The sequence below is a fragment of the Pimephales promelas genome, chromosome 24 (genome assembly GCF_988280905.1).
Source record: "Pimephales promelas chromosome 24, fPimPro1.hap1.1, whole genome shotgun sequence".
Classification (NCBI taxonomy): domain Eukaryota; kingdom Metazoa; phylum Chordata; class Actinopteri; order Cypriniformes; family Leuciscidae; genus Pimephales; species Pimephales promelas.
In genome coordinates this window covers 22,903,911-22,916,788 of record NC_142792.1, presented here as the reverse complement: position 1 = coordinate 22,916,788, position 12,878 = coordinate 22,903,911, and the positions used below count along the sequence as shown (strand labels likewise).

The 12,878-nt window shown below is 51.6% G+C and overlaps 1 long non-coding RNA gene and 27 other non-coding genes across 28 annotated transcripts in view; 1 reads left to right on the top strand and 27 right to left on the bottom strand.

Annotated features, from left to right (window-relative positions):
* LOC148966930 (uncharacterized) overlaps positions 1 to 12,878 on the top strand; it is a 461,761-nt gene that overhangs the window by 63,277 nt on the left and 385,606 nt on the right. The gene's annotated exons all lie outside the window — the stretch shown is intronic.
* trnaq-uug (transfer RNA glutamine (anticodon UUG)) lies at positions 386 to 457 on the bottom strand. Its single transcript has one exon. It is a non-coding gene; the product is annotated as a tRNA-Gln (tRNA).
* trnaf-gaa (transfer RNA phenylalanine (anticodon GAA)) lies at positions 583 to 655 on the bottom strand. The gene has a single exon. It is a non-coding gene; the product is annotated as a tRNA-Phe (tRNA).
* On the bottom strand, positions 739 to 812 carry trnai-aau (transfer RNA isoleucine (anticodon AAU)). Its single transcript has one exon. It is a non-coding gene; the product is annotated as a tRNA-Ile (tRNA).
* On the bottom strand, positions 1,658 to 1,729 carry trnaq-uug (transfer RNA glutamine (anticodon UUG)). Its single transcript has one exon. It is a non-coding gene; the product is annotated as a tRNA-Gln (tRNA).
* trnaf-gaa (transfer RNA phenylalanine (anticodon GAA)) lies at positions 1,855 to 1,927 on the bottom strand. Its single transcript has one exon. It is a non-coding gene; the product is annotated as a tRNA-Phe (tRNA).
* On the bottom strand, positions 2,011 to 2,084 carry trnai-aau (transfer RNA isoleucine (anticodon AAU)). The gene has a single exon. It is a non-coding gene; the product is annotated as a tRNA-Ile (tRNA).
* Positions 2,930 to 3,001, bottom strand: trnaq-uug (transfer RNA glutamine (anticodon UUG)). Its single transcript has one exon. It is a non-coding gene; the product is annotated as a tRNA-Gln (tRNA).
* On the bottom strand, positions 3,127 to 3,199 carry trnaf-gaa (transfer RNA phenylalanine (anticodon GAA)). Its single transcript has one exon. It is a non-coding gene; the product is annotated as a tRNA-Phe (tRNA).
* Positions 3,847 to 3,919, bottom strand: trnaf-gaa (transfer RNA phenylalanine (anticodon GAA)). The gene has a single exon. It is a non-coding gene; the product is annotated as a tRNA-Phe (tRNA).
* Positions 4,003 to 4,076, bottom strand: trnai-aau (transfer RNA isoleucine (anticodon AAU)). The gene has a single exon. It is a non-coding gene; the product is annotated as a tRNA-Ile (tRNA).
* On the bottom strand, positions 4,927 to 4,998 carry trnaq-uug (transfer RNA glutamine (anticodon UUG)). Its single transcript has one exon. It is a non-coding gene; the product is annotated as a tRNA-Gln (tRNA).
* Positions 5,124 to 5,196, bottom strand: trnaf-gaa (transfer RNA phenylalanine (anticodon GAA)). The gene has a single exon. It is a non-coding gene; the product is annotated as a tRNA-Phe (tRNA).
* On the bottom strand, positions 5,280 to 5,353 carry trnai-aau (transfer RNA isoleucine (anticodon AAU)). The gene has a single exon. It is a non-coding gene; the product is annotated as a tRNA-Ile (tRNA).
* trnaq-uug (transfer RNA glutamine (anticodon UUG)) lies at positions 6,204 to 6,275 on the bottom strand. The gene has a single exon. It is a non-coding gene; the product is annotated as a tRNA-Gln (tRNA).
* trnaf-gaa (transfer RNA phenylalanine (anticodon GAA)) lies at positions 6,401 to 6,473 on the bottom strand. Its single transcript has one exon. It is a non-coding gene; the product is annotated as a tRNA-Phe (tRNA).
* Positions 6,557 to 6,630, bottom strand: trnai-aau (transfer RNA isoleucine (anticodon AAU)). The gene has a single exon. It is a non-coding gene; the product is annotated as a tRNA-Ile (tRNA).
* On the bottom strand, positions 7,476 to 7,547 carry trnaq-uug (transfer RNA glutamine (anticodon UUG)). Its single transcript has one exon. It is a non-coding gene; the product is annotated as a tRNA-Gln (tRNA).
* trnaf-gaa (transfer RNA phenylalanine (anticodon GAA)) lies at positions 7,673 to 7,745 on the bottom strand. Its single transcript has one exon. It is a non-coding gene; the product is annotated as a tRNA-Phe (tRNA).
* trnai-aau (transfer RNA isoleucine (anticodon AAU)) lies at positions 7,829 to 7,902 on the bottom strand. Its single transcript has one exon. It is a non-coding gene; the product is annotated as a tRNA-Ile (tRNA).
* trnaq-uug (transfer RNA glutamine (anticodon UUG)) lies at positions 8,748 to 8,819 on the bottom strand. Its single transcript has one exon. It is a non-coding gene; the product is annotated as a tRNA-Gln (tRNA).
* trnaf-gaa (transfer RNA phenylalanine (anticodon GAA)) lies at positions 8,945 to 9,017 on the bottom strand. The gene has a single exon. It is a non-coding gene; the product is annotated as a tRNA-Phe (tRNA).
* Positions 9,665 to 9,737, bottom strand: trnaf-gaa (transfer RNA phenylalanine (anticodon GAA)). Its single transcript has one exon. It is a non-coding gene; the product is annotated as a tRNA-Phe (tRNA).
* Positions 9,821 to 9,894, bottom strand: trnai-aau (transfer RNA isoleucine (anticodon AAU)). Its single transcript has one exon. It is a non-coding gene; the product is annotated as a tRNA-Ile (tRNA).
* Positions 10,745 to 10,816, bottom strand: trnaq-uug (transfer RNA glutamine (anticodon UUG)). Its single transcript has one exon. It is a non-coding gene; the product is annotated as a tRNA-Gln (tRNA).
* Positions 10,942 to 11,014, bottom strand: trnaf-gaa (transfer RNA phenylalanine (anticodon GAA)). Its single transcript has one exon. It is a non-coding gene; the product is annotated as a tRNA-Phe (tRNA).
* trnaf-gaa (transfer RNA phenylalanine (anticodon GAA)) lies at positions 11,662 to 11,734 on the bottom strand. The gene has a single exon. It is a non-coding gene; the product is annotated as a tRNA-Phe (tRNA).
* trnai-aau (transfer RNA isoleucine (anticodon AAU)) lies at positions 11,818 to 11,891 on the bottom strand. Its single transcript has one exon. It is a non-coding gene; the product is annotated as a tRNA-Ile (tRNA).

Here is a 12,878-nt window from a genome sequence, read left to right as displayed (position 1 = left end):
ACTTTGTGTAACGCCTTTTACGCTCACTTCAAAGGGGCACTCCCTGGATGAGCGCTGTGGAAAAGTTTTTTCGGACGCGGTACTGCACACATTCCTGTCAAAAGCAGGTCCCACCGAAATTTGAACTCGGATCGCTGTATTCAGAGTCCAGAGTGCTAACCATTGCACCATGGAACCTTGGCGTGGGTGGATTTTTACCACCGAGCAGCAGAGGTGTTTAGTCATTCAGCCTAGTAGGTGGACAGCAAAGAGCAAGTGAAGCTTTTTCTTATTAAGCCCACGTTTCCCCGATACCGCCTGGGTTTTAGAGTGCCAGTTTCACCACCACATCAGCGGTTGCGCATCAGCTCAGTTTTTTCCCGCCCTTCCGCAAAACAAGCTGAAAAGGTTCCACCGAGATTTGAACTCGGATCGCTGGATTCAAAGCCCAGAGTGCTAACCATTACACCATGGAACCAACACGCCCTTTTCCATGGCCGTCTGAAAGGCAGATAGCGATGAGAATAGGCGGAATCAGGTTGACAGGAGCTGGCATTTGGTCAGTGGAGTCCGTTGACCAAAAACACGGTGACCAGGCTGCTTTGCCGAAACCCGGGATCGAACCAGGGACCTTTAGATCTTCAGTCTAACGCTCTCCCAACTGAGCTATTTCGGCCAGGTCTGTTATCAAGCGGTTTGTCCAGCAGGGATTTCTGGGAGACCGCCCGTCATTTTCGAGATGAGCAGAGACCAAAAGCTTGGCCCGTACGGGGATCGAACCCGCGACCTTGGCGTTATTAGCACCACGCTCTAACCAACTGAGCTAACCGTCCCAACTCTGAATGCTTTTGTCCCCAATTTCCAAGAAATATCCTGGTTGCCCTGGTCAGGCTGAAGTGATTAAAAGCAAAGCCTGAGAACGGGCTCGTCCATGATTTGAACCCGGGACCACTCGCACCCTGAGCGAGAATCATACCCCTAGACCAACGAGCCAACACACACGCCCTTCCTGCTGCTGCCTGGCTGCAATCATTTCCGTTTGCAAGGCTTAAAGCACAAAAGTTTCATTAAATGTGCAACTAAACGGTAGCCAGTGCAAAGTTGCCGGCACAGAAAAAATACGGTCTCTTTGCTTTGTGGCCACGCTACAGCACTTGCAGAGATGAAAGGGATCTTCCAGGCCGTTGTCTTTGAGAGCGAAGGACACCGTCTCTCCACATCGTGGAGGGGAATTAGTTCAAATGGTAGAGCGCTCGCTTAGCATGCGAGAGATAGCGGGATCGATGCCCGCATTCTCCACTTTGTGCCTTTTACGCTCACTTCAAAGGGGCACTTCCTGGATGAGCGCTGTGGAAAAGTTTTTTCGGACACGATACTGCACACATTCCTGTCAAAAGCAGGTCCCACCGAAATTTGAACTCGGATCGCTGTATTCAGAGTCCAGAGTGCTAACCATTGCACCATGGAACCTTGGCGTGGGTGGATTTTTACCACCGAGCAGCAGAGGTGTTTAGTCATTCAGCCTAGTAGGTGGACAGCAAAGAGCAAGTGAAGCTTTTTCTTATTAAGCCCACGTTTCCCCGATACCGCCTGGGTTTTAGAGTGCCAGTTTCACCACCACATCAGCGGTTGCGCATCAGCTCTGTTTTTTCCCGTCCTTCCGCTAAACAAGCTGAAAAGGTTCCACCGAGATTTGAACTCGGATCGCTGGATTCAAAGCCCAGAGTGCTAACCATTACACCATGGAACCAACACGCCCTGGTCCCTGGCCGTCTGAAAGGCAGATAGCGATGAGAATAGGCGGAATCAGGTTGACAGGAGCTGGCATTTGGTCAGTGGAATCCGTCGACCAAAAACACGGTGACCAGGCTGCTCTGCCGAAACCCGGGATCGAACCAGGGACCTTTAGATCTTCAGTCTAACGCTCTCCCAACTGAGCTATTTCGGCCAGGTCTGTTATCAAGCGGTTTGTCCAGCAGGGATTTCTGGGAGACCGCCCGTCATTTTCGAGATGAGCAGAGACCAAATGCTTGGCCCGTACGGGGATCGAACCCGCGACCTTGGCGTTATTAGCACCACACTCTAACCAACTGAGCTAACCGGCCCGACTCTGACTGCTTTTGTCCCCAATTTCCAAGAAATATCCTGGTTGCCCTGGTCAGGCTGAAGTGATTAAAAGCAAAGCCTGAGAACGGGCTCGTCCATGATTTGAACCCGGGACCACTCGCACCCTGAGCGAGAATCATACCCCTAGACCAACGAGCCAACACACACGCCCTTCTTGCTGCTGCCTGGCTGCAATCATTTCCGTTTGCAAGGCTTAAAGCACAAAAGTTTCATTAAATGTGCAACTAAACGGTAGCCAGTGCAAAGTTGCCGGCACAGAAAAAATACGGTCTCTTTGCTTTGTGGCCACGCTACAGCACTTGCAGAGATGAAAGGGATCGTCCAGGCCGTTGTCTTTGAGAGCGAAGGACACCGTCTCTCCACATCGTGGAGGGGAATTAGTTCAAATGGTAGAGCGCTCGCTTAGCATGCGAGAGATAGCGGGATCGATGCCCGCATTCTCCACTTTGTGCCTTTTACGCTCACTTCAAAGGGGCACTCCCTGGATGAGCGCTGTGGAAAAGTTTTTTCGGACACGGTACTGCACACATTCCTGTCAAAAGCAGGTCCCACCGAAATTTGAACTCGGATCGCTGTATTCAGAGTCCAGAGTGCTAACCATTGCACCATGGAACCTTGGCGTGGGTGGATTTTTACCACCGAGCAGCAGAGGTGTTTAGTCATTCAGCCTAGTAGGTGGACAGCAAAGAGCAAGTGAAGCTTTTTCTTATTAAGCCCACGTTTCCCCGATACCGCCTGGGTTTTAGAGTGCCAGTTTCACCACCACATCAGCGGTTGCGCATCAGCTCTGTTTTTTCCCGTCCTTCCGCTAAACAAGCTGAAAAGGTTCCACCGAGATTTGAACTCGGATCGCTGGATTCAAAGCCCAGAGTGCTAACCATTACACCATGGAACCAACACGCCCTGGTCCCTGGCCGTCTGAAAGGCAGATAGCGATGAGAATAGGCGGAATCAGGTTGACAGGAGCTGGCATTTGGTCAGTGGAATCCGTCGACCAAAAACACGGTGACCAGGCTGCTCTGCCGAAACCCGGGATCGAACCAGGGACCTTTAGATCTTCAGTCTAACGCTCTCCAAACTGAGCTATTTCGGCCAGGTCTGTTATCAAGCGGTTTGTCCAGCAGGGATTTCTGGGAGACCGCCCGTCATTTTCGAGATGAGCAGAGACCAAAAGCTTTGGTCTCTGAGCGAGAATCATACCCCTAGACCAACGAGCCAACACACACGCCCTTCCTGCTGCTGCCTGGCTGCAATCATTTCCGTTTGCAAGGCTTAAAGCACAAAAGTTTCATTAAATGTGCAACTAAACGGTAGCCAGTGCAAAGTTGCCGGCACAGAAAAAATACGGTCTCTTTGCTTTGTGGCCACGCTACAGCACTTGCAGAGATGAAAGGGATCGTCCAGGCCGTTGTCTTTGAGAGCGAAGGACACCGTCTCTCCACATCGTGGAGGGGGATTAGTTCAAATGGTAGAGCGCTCGCTTAGCATGCGAGAGATAGCGGGATCGATGCCCGCATTCTCCACTTTGTGTAACGCCAAAAGTTGGTCTAGGGGTATGATTCTCGCTCAGGGTGCGAGTGGTCCCGGGTTCAAATCATGGACGAGCCCGTTCTCAGGCTTTGCTTTTAATCACTTCAGCCTGACCAGGGCAACCAGGATATTTCTTGGAAATCAGGTTGACAGGAGCTGGCATTTGGTCAGTGGAGTCCGTCGACCAAAAACACGGCGACCAGGCTGCTCTGCCGAAACCCGGGATCGAACCAGGGACCTTTAGATCTTCAGTCTAACGCTCTCCCAACTGAGCTATTTCGGCCAGGTCTGTTATCAAGCGGTTTGTCCAGCAGAGATTTCTGGGAGACCGCCCGTCATTTTCGAGATGAGCAGAGACCAAAAGCTTGGCCCGTACGGGGATCGAACCCGCGGCCTTGGCGTTATTAGCACCACGCTCTAACCAACTGAGCTAACCGGCCCGACTCTGACTGCTTTTGTCCCCAATTTCCAAGAAATATCCTGGTTGCCCTGGTCAGGCTGAAGTGATTAAAAGCAAAGCCTGAGAACGGGCTCGTCCGTGATTTGAACCCGGGACCACTCGCACCCTGAGCGAGAATCATACCCCTAGACCAACGAGCCAACACACACGCCCTTCCTGCTGCTGCCTGGCTGCAATCATTTCCATTTGCAAGGCTTAAAGCACAAAAGTTTCATTAAATGTGCAACTAAACGGTAGCCAGTGCAAAGTTGCCGGCACAGAAAAAATACGGTCTCTTTGCTTTGTGGCCACGCTACAGCACTTGCAGAGATGAAAGGGATCGTCCAGGCCGTTGTCTTTGAGAGCGAAGGACACCGTCTCTCCACATCGTGGAGGGGAATTAGTTTAAATGGTAGAGCGCTCGCTTAGCATGCGAGAGATAGCGGGATCGATGCCCGCATTCTCCACTTTGTGTAACGCCTTTTACGCTCACTTCAAAGGGGCACTCCCTGGATGAGCGCTGTGGAAAAGTTTTTTCGGACACGGTACTGCACACATTCCTGTCAAAAGCAGGTCCCACCGAAATTTGAACTCGGATCGCTGTATTCAGAGTCCAGAGTGCTAACCATTGCACCATGGAACCTTGGCGTGGGTGGATTTTTACCACCGAGCAGCAGAGGTGTTTAGTCATTCAGCCTAGTAGGTGGACAGCAAAGAGCAAGTGAAGCTTTTTCTTATTAAGCCCACGTTTCCCCGATACCGCCTGGGTTTTAGAGTGCCAGTTTCACCACCACATCAGCGGTTGCGCATCAGCTCAGTTTTTTCCCGCCCTTCCGCAAAACAAGCTGAAAAGGTTCCACCGAGATTTGAACTCGGATCGCTGGATTCAAAGCCCAGAGTGCTAACCATTACACCATGGAACCAACACGCCCTTTTCCATGGCCGTCTGAAAGGCAGATAGCGATGAGAATAGGCGGAATCAGGTTGACAGGAGCTGGCATTTGGTCAGTGGAGTCCGTCGACCAAAAACACGGTGACCAGGCTGCTCTGCCGAAACCCGGGATCGAACCAGGGACCTTTAGATCTTCAGTCTAACGCTCTCCCAACTGAGCTATTTCGGCCAGGTCTGTTATCAAGCGGTTTGTCCAGCAGGGATTTCTGGGAGACCGCCCGTCATTTTCGAGATGAGCAGAGACCAAAAGCTTGGCCCGTACGGGGATCGAACCCGCGACCTTGGCGTTATTAGCACCACGCTCTAACCAACTGAGCTAACCGGCCCGACTCTGACTGCTTTTGTCCCCAATTTCCAAGAAATATCCTGGTTGCCCTGGTCAGGCTGAAGTGATTAAAAGCAAAGCCTGAGAACGGGCTCGTCCGTGATTTGAACCCGGGACCACTCGCACCCTGAGCGAGAATCATACCCCTAGACCAACGAGCCAACACACACGCCCTTCCTGCTGCTGCCTGGTTGCAATCATTTCCGTTTGCAAGGCTTAAAGCACAAAAGTTTCATTAAATGTGCAACTAAACGGTAGCCAGTGCAAAGTTGCCGGCACAGAAAAAATACGGTCTCTTTGCTTTGTGGCCACGCTACAGCACTTGCAGAGATGAAAGGGATCGTCCAGGCCGTTGTCTTTGAGAGCGAAGGACACCGTCTCTCCACATCGTGGAGGGGAATTAGTTTAAATGGTAGAGCGCTCGCTTAGCATGCGAGAGATTGCGGGATCGATGCCCGCATTCTCCACTTTGTGTAACGCCTTTTACGCTCACTTCAAAGGGGCACTCCCTGGATGAGCGCTGTGGAAAAGTTTTTTCGGACGCGGTACTGCACACATTCCTGTCAAAAGCAGGTCCCACCGAAATTTGAACTCGGATCGCTGTATTCAGAGTCCAGAGTGCTAACCATTGCACCATGGAACCTTGGCGTGGGTGGATTTTTACCACCGAGCAGCAGAGGTGTTTAGTCATTCAGCCTAGTAGGTGGACAGCAAAGAGCAAGTGAAGCTTTTTCTTATTAAGCCCACGTTTCCCCGATACCGCCTGGGTTTTAGAGTGCCAGTTTCACCTTCACATCAGCGGTTGCGCATCAGCTCTGTTGTTTCCCGTCCTTCCGCTAAACAAGCTGAAAAGGTTCCACCGAGATTTGAACTCGGATCGCTGGATTCAAAGCCCAGAGTGCTAACCATTACACCATGGAACCAACACGCCCTGGTCCCTGGCCGTCTGAAAGGCAGATAGCGATGAGAATAGGCGGAATCAGGTTGACAGGAGCTGGCATTTGGTCAGTGGAATCCGTCGACCAAAAACACGGTGACCAGGCTGCTTTGCCGAAACCCGGGATCGAACCAGGGACCTTTAGATCTTCAGTCTAACGCTCTCCCAACTGAGCTATTTCGGCCAGGTCTGTTATCAAGCGGTTTGTCCAGCAGGGATTTCTGGGAGACCGCCCGTCATTTTCGAGATGAGCAGAGACCAAAAGCTTGGCCCGTACGGGGATCGAACCCGCGACCTTGGCGTTATTAGCACCACGCTCTAACCAACTGAGCTAACCGTCCCAACTCTGAATGCTTTTGTCCCCAATTTCCAAGAAATATCCTGGTTGCCCTGGTCAGGCTGAAGTGATTAAAAGCAAAGCCTGAGAACGGGCTCGTCCATGATTTGAACCCGGGACCACTCGCACCCTGAGCGAGAATCATACCCCTAGACCAACGAGCCAACACACACGCCCTTCCTGCTGCTGCCTGGCTGCAATCATTTCCGTTTGCAAGGCTTAAAGCACAAAAGTTTCATTAAATGTGCAACTAAACGGTAGCCAGTGCAAAGTTGCCGGCACAGAAAAAATACGGTCTCTTTGCTTTGTGGCCACGCTACAGCACTTGCAGAGATGAAAGGGATCTTCCAGGCCGTTGTCTTTGAGAGCGAAGGACACCGTCTCTCCACATCGTGGAGGGGAATTAGTTCAAATGGTAGAGCGCTCGCTTAGCATGCGAGAGATAGCGGGATCGATGCCCGCATTCTCCACTTTGTGCCTTTTACGCTCACTTCAAAGGGGCACTTCCTGGATGAGCGCTGTGGAAAAGTTTTTTCGGACACGGTACTGCACACATTCCTGTCAAAAGCAGGTCCCACCGAAATTTGAACTCGGATCGCTGTATTCAGAGTCCAGAGTGCTAACCATTGCACCATGGAACCTTGGCGTGGGTGGATTTTTACCACCGAGCAGCAGAGGTGTTTAGTCATTCAGCCTAGTAAGTGGACAGCAAAGAGCAAGTGAAGCTTTTTCTTATTAAGCCCACGTTTCCCCGATACCGCCTGGGTTTTAGAGTGCCAGTTTCACCACCACATCAGCGGTTGCGCATCAGCTCTGTTTTTTCCCGTCCTTCCGCTAAACAAGCTGAAAAGGTTCCACCGAGATTTGAACTCGGATCGCTGGATTCAAAGCCCAGAGTGCTAACCATTACACCATGGAACCAACACGCCCTGGTCCCTGGCCGTCTGAAAGGCAGATAGCGATGAGAATAGGCGGAATCAGGTTGACAGGAGCTGGCATTTGGTCAGTGGAATCCGTCGACCAAAAACACGGTGACCAGGCTGCTCTGCCGAAACCCGGGATCGAACCAGGGACCTTTAGATCTTCAGTCTAACGCTCTCCCAACTGAGCTATTTCGGCCAGGTCTGTTATCAAGCGGTTTGTCCAGCAGGGATTTCTGGGAGACCGCCCGTCATTTTCGAGATGAGCAGAGACCAAAAGCTTGGCCCGTACGGGGATCGAACCCGCGACCTTGGCGTTATTAGCACCACACTCTAACCAACTGAGCTAACCGGCCCGACTCTGACTGCTTTTGTCCCCAATTTCCAAGAAATATCCTGGTTGCCCTGGTCAGGCTGAAGTGATTAAAAGCAAAGCCTGAGAACGGGCTCGTCCATGATTTGAACCCGGGACCACTCGCACCCTGAGCGAGAATCATACCCCTAGACCAACGAGCCAACACACACGCCCTTCTTGCTGCTGCCTGGCTGCAATCATTTCCGTTTGCAAGGCTTAAAGCACAAAAGTTTCATTAAATGTGCAACTAAACGGTAGCCAGTGCAAAGTTGCCGGCACAGAAAAAATACGGTCTCTTTGCTTTGTGGCCACGCTACAGCACTTGCAGAGATGAAAGGGATCGTCCAGGCCGTTGTCTTTGAGAGCGAAGGACACCGTCTCTCCACATCGTGGAGGGGAATTAGTTCAAATGGTAGAGCGCTCGCTTAGCATGCGAGAGATAGCGGGATCGATGCCCGCATTCTCCACTTTGTGCCTTTTACGCTCACTTCAAAGGGGCACTCCCTGGATGAGCGCTGTGGAAAAGTTTTTTCGGACACGGTACTGCACACATTCCTGTCAAAAGCAGGTCCCACCGAAATTTGAACTCGGATCGCTGTATTCAGAGTCCAGAGTGCTAACCATTGCACCATGGAACCTTGGCGTGGGTGGATTTTTACCACCGAGCAGCAGAGGTGTTTAGTCATTCAGCCTAGTAGGTGGACAGCAAAGAGCAAGTGAAGCTTTTTCTTATTAAGCCCACGTTTCCCCGATACCGCCTGGGTTTTAGAGTGCCAGTTTCACCACCACATCAGCGGTTGCGCATCAGCTCTGTTTTTTCCCGTCCTTCCGCTAAACAAGCTGAAAAGGTTCCACCGAGATTTGAACTCGGATCGCTGGATTCAAAGCCCAGAGTGCTAACCATTACACCATGGAACCAACACGCCCTGGTCCCTGGCCGTCTGAAAGGCAGATAGCGATGAGAATAGGCGGAATCAGGTTGACAGGAGCTGGCATTTGGTCAGTGGAATCCGTCGACCAAAAACACGGTGACCAGGCTGCTCTGCCGAAACCCGGGATCGAACCAGGGACCTTTAGATCTTCAGTCTAACGCTCTCCAAACTGAGCTATTTCGGCCAGGTCTGTTATCAAGCGGTTTGTCCAGCAGGGATTTCTGGGAGACCGCCCGTCATTTTCGAGATGAGCAGAGACCAAAAGCTTTGGTCTCTGAGCGAGAATCATACCCCTAGACCAACGAGCCAACACACACGCCCTTCCTGCTGCTGCCTGGCTGCAATCATTTCCGTTTGCAAGGCTTAAAGCACAAAAGTTTCATTAAATGTGCAACTAAACGGTAGCCAGTGCAAAGTTGCCGGCACAGAAAAAATACGGTCTCTTTGCTTTGTGGCCACGCTACAGCACTTGCAGAGATGAAAGGGATCGTCCAGGCCGTTGTCTTTGAGAGCGAAGGACACCGTCTCTCCACATCGTGGAGGGGAATTAGTTCAAATGGTAGAGCGCTCGCTTAGCATGCGAGAGATAGCGGGATCGATGCCCGCATTCTCCACTTTGTGTAACGCCAAAAGTTGGTCTAGGGGTATGATTCTCGCTCAGGGTGCGAGTGGTCCCGGGTTCAAATCATGGACGAGCCCGTTCTCAGGCTTTGCTTTTAATCACTTCAGCCTGACCAGGGCAACCAGGATATTTCTTGGAAATCAGGTTGACAGGAGCTGGCATTTGGTCAGTGGAGTCCGTCGACCAAAAACACGGCGACCAGGCTGCTCTGCCGAAACCCGGGATCGAACCAGGGACCTTTAGATCTTCAGTCTAACGCTCTCCCAACTGAGCTATTTCGGCCAGGTCTGTTATCAAGCGGTTTGTCCAGCAGAGATTTCTGGGAGACCGCCCGTCATTTTCGAGATGAGCAGAGACCAAAAGCTTGGCCCGTACGGGGATCGAACCCGCGACCTTGGCGTTATTAGCACCACGCTCTAACCAACTGAGCTAACCGGCCCGACTCTGACTGCTTTTGTCCCCAATTTCCAAGAAATATCCTGGTTGCCCTGGTCAGGCTGAAGTGATTAAAAGCAAAGCCTGAGAACGGGCTCGTCCGTGATTTGAACCCGGGACCACTCGCACCCTGAGCGAGAATCATACCCCTAGACCAACGAGCCAACACACACGCCCTTCCTGCTGCTGCCTGGCTGCAATCATTTCCGTTTGCAAGGCTTAAAGCACAAAAGTTTCATTAAATGTGCAACTAAACGGTAGCCAGTGCAAAGTTGCCGGCACAGAAAAAATACGGTCTCTTTGCTTTGTGGCCACGCTACAGCACTTGCAGAGATGAAAGGGATCGTCCAGGCCGTTGTCTTTGAGAGCGAAGGACACCGTCTCTCCACATCGTGGAGGGGAATTAGTTTAAATGGTAGAGCGCTCGCTTAGCATGCGAGAGATAGCGGGATCGATGCCCGCATTCTCCACTTTGTGTAACGCCTTTTACGCTCACTTCAAAGGGGCACTCCCTGGATGAGCGCTGTGGAAAAGTTTTTTCGGACACGGTACTGCACACATTCCTGTCAAAAGCAGGTCCCACCGAAATTTGAACTCGGATCGCTGTATTCAGAGTCCAGAGTGCTAACCATTGCACCATGGAACCTTGGCGTGGGTGGATTTTTACCACCGAGCAGCAGAGGTGTTTAGTCATTCAGCCTAGTAGGTGGACAGCAAAGAGCAAGTGAAGCTTTTTCTTATTAAGCCCACGTTTCCCCGATACCGCCTGGGTTTTAGAGTGCCAGTTTCACCACCACATCAGCGGTTGCGCATCAGCTCTGTTTTTTCCCGTCCTTCCGCTAAACAAGCTGAAAAGGTTCCACCGAGATTTGAACTCGGATCGCTGGATTCAAAGCCCAGAGTGCTAACCATTACACCATGGAACCAACACGCCCTGGTCCCTGGCCGTCTGAAAGGCAGATAGCGATGAGAATAGGCGGAATCAGGTTGACAGGAGCTGGCATTTGGTCAGTGGAATCCGTCGACCAAAAACACGGTGACCAGGCTGCTCTGCCGAAACCCGGGATCGAACCAGGGACCTTTAGATCTTCAGTCTAACGCTCTCCAAACTGAGCTATTTCGGCCAGGTCTGTTATCAAGCGGTTTGTCCAGCAGGGATTTCTGGGAGACCGCCCGTCATTTTCGAGATGAGCAGAGACCAAAAGCTTTGGTCTCTGAGCGAGAATCATACCCCTAGACCAACGAGCCAACACACACGCCCTTCCTGCTGCTGCCTGGCTGCAATCATTTCCGTTTGCAAGGCTTAAAGCACAAAAGTTTCATTAAATGTGCAACTAAACGGTAGCCAGTGCAAAGTTGCCGGCACAGAAAAAATACGGTCTCTTTGCTTTGTGGCCACGCTACAGCACTTGCAGAGATGAAAGGGATCGTCCAGGCCGTTGTCTTTGAGAGCGAAGGACACCGTCTCTCCACATCGTGGAGGGGGATTAGTTCAAATGGTAGAGCGCTCGCTTAGCATGCGAGAGATAGCGGGATCGATGCCCGCATTCTCCACTTTGTGTAACGCCAAAAGTTGGTCTAGGGGTATGATTCTCGCTCAGGGTGCGAGTGGTCCCGGGTTCAAATCATGGACGAGCCCGTTCTCAGGCTTTGCTTTTAATCACTTCAGCCTGACCAGGGCAACCAGGATATTTCTTGGAAATCAGGTTGACAGGAGCTGGCATTTGGTCAGTGGAGTCCGTCGACCAAAAACACGGCGACCAGGCTGCTCTGCCGAAACCCGGGATCGAACCAGGGACCTTTAGATCTTCAGTCTAACGCTCTCCCAACTGAGCTATTTCGGCCAGGTCTGTTATCAAGCGGTTTGTCCAGCAGAGATTTCTGGGAGACCGCCCGTCATTTTCGAGATGAGCAGAGACCAAAAGCTTGGCCCGTACGGGGATCGAACCCGCGGCCTTGGCGTTATTAGCACCACGCTCTAACCAACTGAGCTAACCGGCCCGACTCTGACTGCTTTTGTCCCCAATTTCCAAGAAATATCCTGGTTGCCCTGGTCAGGCTGAAGTGATTAAAAGCAAAGCCTGAGAACGGGCTCGTCCGTGATTTGAACCCGGGACCACTCGCACCCTGAGCGAGAATCATACCCCTAGACCAACGAGCCAACACACACGCCCTTCCTGCTGCTGCCTGGCTGCAATCATTTCCATTTGCAAGGCTTAAAGCACAAAAGTTTCATTAAATGTGCAACTAAACGGTAGCCAGTGCAAAGTTGCCGGCACAGAAAAAATACGGTCTCTTTGCTTTGTGGCCACGCTACAGCACTTGCAGAGATGAAAGGGATCGTCCAGGCCGTTGTCTTTGAGAGCGAAGGACACCGTCTCTCCACATCGTGGAGGGGAATTAGTTTAAATGGTAGAGCGCTCGCTTAGCATGCGAGAGATAGCGGGATCGATGCCCGCATTCTCCACTTTGTGTAACGCCTTTTACGCTCACTTCAAAGGGGCACTCCCTGGATGAGCGCTGTGGAAAAGTTTTTTCGGACACGGTACTGCACACATTCCTGTCAAAAGCAGGTCCCACCGAAATTTGAACTCGGATCGCTGTATTCAGAGTCCAGAGTGCTAACCATTGCACCATGGAACCTTGGCGTGGGTGGATTTTTACCACCGAGCAGCAGAGGTGTTTAGTCATTCAGCCTAGTAGGTGGACAGCAAAGAGCAAGTGAAGCTTTTTCTTATTAAGCCCACGTTTCCCCGATACCGCCTGGGTTTTAGAGTGCCAGTTTCACCACCACATCAGCGGTTGCGCATCAGCTCTGTTTTTTCCCGCCCTTCCGCAAAACAAGCTGAAAAGGTTCCACCGAGATTTGAACTCGGATCGCTGGATTCAAAGCCCAGAGTGCTAACCATTACAACATGGAACCAACACGCCCAGGTCCCTGGCCGTCTGAAAAGCAGATAGCGATGAGAATAGGCGGAATCAGGTTGA